The following is a 9,588-nucleotide window of genomic DNA, read 5'->3' on the forward strand; positions in this document are numbered from 1 at the left end:
AAACAAAGATTAGGACTTATGAAGTTCTCCAGATACAAGACTGCAATTTCATTGCCATATATATGACTGGAGTGGGATGGAGGGCTTTTCTACATGAAACCACTGGAGGAAGTCTGATGTGCCATCAATATGTGGATCTCATTCAGTTCCGATATGTGGATGTCACACAATTCCATTAGATGTTTCCATCTAATGTAATCAGAAGGCAGGTGGGCTGTTAAAATTTAGGACAATGGTTTCAAGATAGTTATTTTGTGATTTGGCATTTGGGGTTCAAAATACCTTGCACCCAGTTTCTTAAACACGTGGTGGTGATTTTTGTGAGGATGTTAACAAACATTTCTAAAAATTATATGCAGCCATAAGCGTACCATTGTCAATATCCTTCACCAAAATCTCCTTACGGATTGGGTAAACTGGCCTTTGGCCCAATACTGACTGTGTGCTTGAAATAAATATAGGACAATTCAATGAGCCCTTAGGTCAAGTTTGCCATTTTTGCCCCTGAATAACTACTGTAGATTTCAAAGGGTCTTGCATGGAAATCATACAGAACTCCATACACTGGAGTGAAAGTTGAGCCATGGCAGCAGTGATTAATGAGAAGGCCCCATCTGTGGAGTGCTTATTTTGAAAAGTAATATGACCTCTCTGCGTTCATTACCAATTCCTCTCTGAAGGTTTGTTTCATTTTTGAATGGCACTCTTCAGAAAATAAACCTTTGCCATTTTTCAAATAAGGAAAATGGGTTCTTCTGTTTAACTTGAGGAAAAGAGGGGCTCGTCTTCAATAGGACTAACGTTGAACTGTCAGGGGCAGCAGAATAATTTAGAATGCTGATTTTGGAGATGTATTTCTTTAAAAGATTCTCCCCGGGAACTCTCAAAATGTTAATGAAAAGTTCTCTGTTCAGAGACACCAGTGACATTAGGGGACAAATCCTTGGTTTCTGATCCGGTAAGGTCAGCGAATGCTGTCTCTTCTGTGCATTTTTCCCCTTTTCTAGAAGAGGAGGCTGCCGAATTATAATGCTCTTAGAGATATATCTTTATATGTGTGCCATGCAGTTCTTAAGTGAAAAAAGAATCTTATTCTCTCCTCATAATTTGTCTAGCTTGGAGAAAGGGACTAGTAATATCTGGGGCTGTGTGTAGGTGTGTGTATTCCTTTTGTCATCAGCAAAGCTTTGAAGTCTTCATGATTTCATATTTATTGTCCAAAATGGTTGGGGCTATTCATTAGGAAAAGTATCTCTATTACCCTGACAGAAAGGTGATAACCCTGCCTTCCAGAGGCCCAGTTATTTATTAATGACTCCCAGATACCATTTTCCAGCTCTGTGCACTGCAGTATTTTAATTTAATGATACAAATTAGAGACCATCCTATGTCCTCAATCTGCACACAGAGTTCACATTGATATCAATGTTGCCTGAGTTTTATCTATGGATGGGATGGAAGTCTGTAGTTACTGGAAACACCTAGCATAATATCTACAGTATTTCCAAATAAGAGGGGAAAGAGGATAAGCAAAAAGCAATTCAAGGCTGGAAGGATCGGAATAAATTCTGGGTATATTTTGTAGAATACAGATAGTGTCCATCAATGTATCTGCTCTCTTGACTAATGCACCAATGAAATGAAGACATTTTCTTCTAAAAGTTTCATGCAGAATAGGGAAAATTTATTTTTAACACAGGATGGGTTGGTAAAAATGTATGGAAAATCTTAACCAATAGAGGCTGACCCCCTTATTGTATATAAACTCATTTTGTATCTTGTACTCAGTTTCATCTTGTACTCAGTTTCCAGCAACTGAAGTAAACTAAGAACAAATGGAGAAAGTGAGAAGAGAAGAAACAGGATCTTTCAGGCCTCTAAGAATTGAGATTAATCAGGACTAAACATGCCAAAGTTGCACATCCCTATTATAAAGGTATCTGATCCTTGTATTTTCTTATTGTATTCTTAAGAAATGTGATTGTGTATATGAACAGAGTCACACCTCCTTCTAGATCAGTGGTACTCAACCTTCCTAATGCCGTGACCCCTTAATACAGTTCCTCATGTTGTGGTGACTCCCAACATTAAAATTATTTTTGTTGCTACTTCATAACTACTGTTATGAATTGTAATGTAAATATCTGATATGCAGGATATATTTTTATACACTGGGTGGAATTTGGCACAAAAACTGGATAGGCCCAATTTTGAATACTGGTGGGGTTCAGGGGATCGATTTTGTCATTTGGGAGTTGTAATTGCTGGGATTTATAGTTCACCTACAATCAATGAGCATTCTGAATGCCACCAATGATGGAGTTGAACCAAACTTGGCACACAGAACTCTCATGACCAACAGAAAACGCTGGAAGGGTTTGGTGGGTATTGACCTTGAGTTTTGGAATTGTAGTTCACCTACATCCAGAGAGCACTGTGGACTCAATGATGGATCTGAACCACACTTGGCATGAATACTCAATATGCCCAAATGTGAACACTGTTGGAGTTTGAGGAAAATTGACCTTGACATTTGGGAGTTATTGTTGCTGGGATTTATAGTTCACCTACCATCAAAGAGCATTCTGAACCCCACCAATGATAGAATTGGGCCTAACTTCCCACACAGTGTGTCCATGACCATTACAAAATACTGTGTTTTCTGGTGGTCTTTGGTGACCCCTCTGACACCCCCTTGCAACCCTCCCCCCCAGGGGTCCTGACCCCAAGGTTGAGAAATGCTGTTCTAGATTTTATTTTGTTCTTTTAAAGAAAAGAACTATACCTATAGACATTCCTGGGTATTGTAGTCCAAATAAGTAACTTTTACAAGCTGTGATCATGGGGCAGAATATGAAACATTTGAATGAAGCAAATTTGATGAGCTGTGTCATCTCAGATTGACAGCTCACAGGCTGAGCAAAAAGTGTCGGGGAAAAAACTGGCATCTGTCCACTCATTTATCAAAAATCTTGTCAGCTAGGAAAATGTTAAATATATAATTAAGCATTGCACCAATAAAGCCAATCTCTTGGTGATCACAACATCCTCTGAAGTGAGTTATTACAATCTCAATAACAGAATGGAAGAAAACGTACTCCTTTACACAACCTGGTCTACCAATATCTTTTGTTCTGTGCTGTAAACTCATTACAGATGAATTTTAAAATCTATTCTTAATTTACTCATGATGATATCATTTTAAAAGGTAGTATGATTGAACATTCTTTCAGAAATAAAGTACTGACTAAGTTGGATGAATAGACTGAAGAGCTTCATATTATGATGCAATCCTACCTGGGAACTGTGATCTCAGGTTAATGAAAAACACACATGTAGTGCTGTGTTGATCATAAGAAAAATTCCATTTTCCACGCTGTAATTATCCCTTTTTAGATCCACCAAAGGTTGGGACATTTTCAGGCAAATGAGGTTTCAGAAATTTACAGATGATTTTTTCAGGGTGAGATATAAAGGTTGCCTTTCATTTAATGGATATACTGAAGAGGAATCTAAGGGAGTGCAGAGCTGAGATAAAAAGCATTTTCCAAAGCTCTATACTTTTAAAGTCTTTTAATCCACCTATCCTAGTGCCTTTTCCTACTGAAACCAATGGCACAAAAGCCTAACTGGTATCCTCATGGTTTCATCACTCCATCACAGGTTTGTTTTTTCTTCTTCTGCTAATCATGCTTAGTTCTCTGTGATTTTACTTTTGTTTCTTGTACACATTCATGAGAACATTGTTAAAGAAGAGGCAGTGTGGGTGTTCTACAATAATAAAATGGATTTAGGAAGCCAGGAAAAATATGGTGGGAATGGGAAATCATTTTATTCCGGTGCCTCTGTGATGGGTTGTACTAGCCGAGAAACAAAACTTCCAGATGCAGCCAAGCTTTATTAAGATTTTGGAGGCTAGATGGCATTTAGGGATCTGAAGTTTCCCAAATTACTTTTGTAATTTGGGAGCAAATGATCCCTCTTCCCAGAAATGAAAACTTGGGAACTGGAACATCTGAGAGGTGTTGCTTCTTTATTTAATTTAGGCCCTACCTTTCTTCCATTAAGGGATTCAAGGCAACATCTCAGGAAATCCTGGCAGGCTGCAAGATAACCCTTTGCAGCCTGCCACATTGCAGTTTCACCCTCTACGGGTTAAAAGAAAGGAAGATGACATAAGAAATTGGTTGAATTCAATCAGGCACATTTCACAGTGTCAATTATAGCATCACCACTCCACACGTTAGAGTCCATACTGCCACTGAATTAGCTTTTTCTGCCATTGCTACAATTTAGTAGAAATTTTGCTACTACCACAGAAGATTAGGCTGCAATTTAGACTAATGGCTCTTCCTCAACCTAGAGACAAGTGACCAGTGGGGTGTCACAGGGTTCTGCCCTGGTTCCAGTGCTAATCAACATCTTGGGCAATGGAATAGAAGTCATCCATCTCAAATTTGCAAATGACATCAAATTGGGAGGAAAAACTAATAGACCAGAGGATGGGACAGAATCAAAAATGACTTTAACACATTGGAGAGAGTTAAAAATAAATTTCAACAGGGGGAAACGTACAGTACTACACTTAGGCATTCAAAATGAAATGCACAGAAGTCAGATGGGTGTAACCTGGCTAGAAAAAGTACATGTGAAAGGGATCTGGGAGTCTTAGTAGACCACAAGTTGAACATGAGTCAACAATGTGATGTGGCAGCTTAAAAAGCCAGTGCAGTTCTAAGCTGCATGAATAGAAGTATAGTGTTGAGCTCAAGGGAAGTCATAGGGCCTCATCATGTTGGTGAGGTCCCCCGTGCCAATTTGCCAGCCTCTGTGGTGAATTGGCAGGTTAGTGGAGCAATCCCAGTGCCTGGCACCCCTCCCGGCCAGCAGCAATGCTTTCCTATCACACATGGGGAAGCATCACCATGCGGTTTATCCCCATGGTAGCCCCATGGTTTCTAATGGAACATAAGGCAGCTCCAGTGTTGGTGGCACAGCATCCTAGGACACTGTTGACCATGCTGGAAGTGAGGCTATGTTGTGTGATATAATCGTTACAGCATCTGATTAATATTTTAATTTTCCCTAGGCATTTTAGACTAATAAATGTGTTAGCATCTTTAGCGTTTTTTAAATTGAATATGTGTATATAGAATATCATAATTCACAGTCACATGACTGAAAAGTCAGAAGAAATAAACAGACAATGTTTTCTCATTTATTATTTATTTATTTCCCATACTTCTACCCTGTGATTTTCACCCCGAAGGGGAGTCTCGTTTGTTTTGGTATATCCTATTCTCTTGAGCTTTCTATTCCCATACATATCTACTACCTATATCAAATGGTTTTACCACCCCTCCCTTCCCCTTTCACCCCCACCCTTTGGGAAGAGTTGTGTCTCTATTTCCAATATTATTTTAATCGATCAATCATGAAGATAGTCTGCTGAAGTTTCTTATATTTTCTTTTATCTATCTTTAGAGGTTTAGATTATTATGCTGTGAAAATGTGTATTACTTTAGTTTCAGCTCATGCTTTAAAAATCTGATTTTTCCCCAAATTGTGTCTTGTATTTCATTCTTTTAATGTATTATTGCAGGAGCCAGCCAAGGATGTTTACTGAGTAGTTTTAAAATATAAGATAAAAAAGAGGGAGATACCAGCTTCACTTTCATTTTCTGACTATGATTTCGATACTACATTGAATTAGAAACCAGTGTTTGGCCAGATTCCCAGTTTTAGTGTTGTGGCACTTGCAGGTGAAGACAGACATAATATGGAAAGAAAACTCACAGTGGGTTCCTTAACCTCTATGATTGTAGGGTTGGAAAAGAATTTCCCTGGATTCAACAATCATTATGAAATTAGCCTTTTAGCACCTCCAGGGACTTGTTATGAGAAGAACTATACTTTGCCTCAAGAATTTCCACATTTTTAATACTGACAGAGCCTTCTGGAGAAATGAACTATGCGGAATAGAGGACATATATGTTGACTGTAGAAAGGCTGCATGCTTAGGTATAATATTTCAATAAATGTGCACATGTTTTCAAAATGTACATGGATTTTGATGTGAGAGGAAGACAAGTTTTATAGCCCAATATGGTGGTTAAAAACAGCATGGAAAAGTATTTTTTTTCTTCAGACTACATTTCTCAGGATCTTGGGAAGTATAGTCCAGAAAAGTAATTTTTCAAGCTCTGGTTGAAATAAAACATCAGCCTTAAACCACGGTGATAATAAAAGACTTAAGCAGGCAATTTTAAAACAAAAATGTGAAGGACAAGAGGAACAGCTCCAATGTGGTTGAAAACAATAACTTTTCAGTACTTGAAAAGTAAAACATTGAAAGAAGAGAACAGGAAACCCTTGAAACCTGACAGCATTTTGAGATTGGGTAGAGGAAAGGGAAGAGAAAGTACAAAATGGACTGCAGAAAGGTGAACAACTCTTGTTAAAATGGAAGTAATAGAAGAAAGAGAGTAATTTAAAATGGTTTCTTCACATCAGAGAGAGAAAAACCACTGAGAAGATGTCCCCGGGCATCTTTTTTCCTACATTTTCATGGAACTAAAATTAAACTGGAACAAGGTTAAAATGGCTTTGGGGTTGTTACATATATTTGATGGTCTGTATTTGTTTGGATCGGGGATAATGTCATGCACAACAATTCAATTTAACAAGGACAAAGTATTTTCACAAGTGGGAGATAAAAGTATGAAGAGTTCCTTTACAGAGCAAAGAAAATGCATATACATATATTCATCTTTTGCATTCCTATCTAAAAACATTTCATCTGGAAGTGGGTGCTGTAGTTTCTTTTAAAAGGATCCCTTATAATTTTCCTTTTCTGACAACCATGTTAGAGAGAGGAAGAAAGAAAAGGAGATGGAGGGAGAATTACAAATATATATTCATATTTGAAAATAAGTTGGACTTGGATCAACAGGCACTTTTGAAGGCATTACAATTGGAACACAGTTGTTGGTGTCCTCCAAGCTACATTTATAAAGCCAAGTACAAGATATTCATGTGGAGCTATAAATATTAATCTGAGACTCATGCCAAGGATATCCACTAAAAGAGATTCAGCAACCTAATTCAGATTTATGGCTTGCTTTGTACACAGCTGTACTAATTTAATTACTTACATTGTACGTAGGAAGACATATAATAATTTAAAATAATCCACATGCTTTGTGAATGTTTGCCTCCACAGCTACTAATTACTACTTTGTGGATAAGAGTTGGAAATATATAATGCTTTTTTCTTACCTTTATTCTGGAAACAACATCAGAGGATCCAGCTTAAAATATATTCACACTTTTTCAAGGTTGAAATTGAAAAAGGTGGTGGAGATTCAATTCTGCAAATTTCTGTATATTGTGTTCAGAGAGTTGGTTAGGTGGATGACCTGGGTACAAATCCTGGCATAGCCACAGAAACCCATGGGGTAACTGTGGGTATCCCACTTTCCCACAAAGCCAGGCCTGACCAGTTTTAGAATCATTCATGCCTGGCTGATGGGTCTGGGTTCCAATAGCACTCCATCCATTGCATTCAGTTAGGTTAAACCCAAGTAGTTTCAGCATGCAGGCCAGTCACTCATTGGTAGCTGGGTGCCCACTGGAATCCTACTGGAGCATTGCAACGCACCCAAACACCTGGGAGTCACTCTGGACCATGCTCTTACCTACAAGAAGCACTGCCTGAACATCAAGCAAAAAGTGGGTGCTAGAAACAATATCATATGAAAGCTGACTGGCACAACCTGGGGATCACAACCAGACACAGTGAAGACATCTGCCCTTGAGCTATGCTACTCTGCTGCTGAGTATGCATGCCCAGTATGGAACACATCTCACCACACTTAAACAATAGATGTGGCTCTTGATGAGACATGCTGCATTATCACAGGGTGTCTGCGCCCTACACCACTGGAGAAATTACACTGCTTAGCCGGTATTGCATCACCTGACATCTGTCGGGAAGTAGCAGCCAATAGTGAAAGGACCAAGGCAGAGACATCTCCAGCTCATCCCCTGTTTGGGTATCAGCCAGCACGTCAATGACTTAAATCTAGAAATAGTTTTCTAAGATCTACAGAGACACTCGCTGGAACACCTCAGCAAGCGAGAGTCCACAAGTGGCAGGCTCAAACCCAGAACCTCAACCAATGGCTGATACCAAATGAGAGACTCCCCCCTGGGCACACAGAAGACTGGGTGACTTGGAAGGTACTGAACAGACTGCGCTCTGGCACCACGAGATGCAGAGCCAATCTTAAGAAATGGGGCTACAAAGTGGAATCCACGACATGCGAGTGTGAAGAGCAAACTAGGGCTGGGTAACCACAGAAAAATTTGTTTCTAAACTCAATTCGTTTTTAGGCGGTTTTTGCGTTTCATTTTTTAAAAGAATTCCGAAATTTTTCTTTAAAAAAGTTCGAAATATACGAAATTTCGTAAATTACGAAACAATTACGAAACAAGTACGAATCGATTCGTTAATGGCGGACGCGATTGCGCAATATGCAAAAAAAACCCCCTCCAAATGGGACAGGGGGAACTTCTGAAGCTTCACTCTCCCTCTGTTGTTGACTGTTGGTGTGATAATTTATTTTTTATCACTGATAAAACAAACAACAACCCTAAAACTTGCACCAGACTTACGGAAATAATAACGAAACAATTTCGAAATGATTTCGAAACAATTTCAAACCAATTACGAAACAATTACGAAATAAATTGAAAAATTCGTTTCGATATTTAGTTGCTCCTGCATGGCTCAATATCGGATCATAAGCTAATTTAAATACGAATCAATAACGAATTACGAAATTAACGAACGAAACCGCCCAGCCCTAGAGCAAACCACTGACCACCTGCTGCAATGCACCCTGAGCCCTGCCACATGCACAATGGAGGACCTTCTTGCAGCAACACCAGAGGCACTCCAAGTGGCCAGCTACTGGTCAAAGGACATTTAATCAACTACCAAACTTGCAAATTTTGTATTTTGTCTGTTTGTTTGTTTTGCTTTGTTAGAAATGTAATACAATTGACTGGTTGCCCTGACACGACAAATAAGCTGGGTGCTACTATTTAGGGGCAAAAAGTCTATTGGATGAGTTCCTTTATGTCATCCTTGCCTTACCTTTCCTGGAAAGGCAAGAAGACAAAGAGGCTTCAGACCACCAAAAAGGTGGTTATACAATTGTGTGTACTCCTATTTCAGAAAAAAAAGAAACCCACTCACTGTGGGTGGGTTTTTCCCCATTTCTTCTTTTTTTAAAAAACATTACAGAATTACTCCTTTTCTACTAGTTTGAATGAGTATAAGTATATGGATTATGATTATTATTGGTAAAGTGCTAATCATACAATGGCTTGACAAGGTCATCATAACTTATGGCAGGGAAATTTGCAAGGGAGGTCCAGCATTATGATTTCTACCAAGCACATTTCAAGTGTACCCTAGTTAATAAAGTAGATGTGATACTGGGTTTTGTTTTTTCAACTTAAAAATTCATACCAGGAGCAGAACAGTATAGACATGATCAGGAGATGTACCTATACCACAAA

The 9,588-nt window shown here is 38.7% G+C and overlaps 1 long non-coding RNA gene across 1 annotated transcript in view; it reads left to right on the forward strand.

Moving 5' to 3' along the window:
- Positions 1–1,882, forward strand: part of LOC137096636 (uncharacterized) — a 28,631-nt gene extending 26,749 nt beyond the window's left edge. The window contains exon 3 of the long non-coding RNA XR_010909566.1: positions 1,806–1,882. This is a non-coding gene — a long non-coding RNA (uncharacterized lncRNA). The remainder of the gene's footprint in view (positions 1–1,805) is intronic.
- Positions 1,883–9,588: the final 7,706 nt, after the last annotated feature.

This window comes from Anolis sagrei, chromosome 3, assembly GCF_037176765.1.
Source record: "Anolis sagrei isolate rAnoSag1 chromosome 3, rAnoSag1.mat, whole genome shotgun sequence".
In the NCBI taxonomy this organism is placed as follows: Eukaryota; Metazoa; Chordata; class Lepidosauria; order Squamata; family Dactyloidae; genus Anolis; species Anolis sagrei.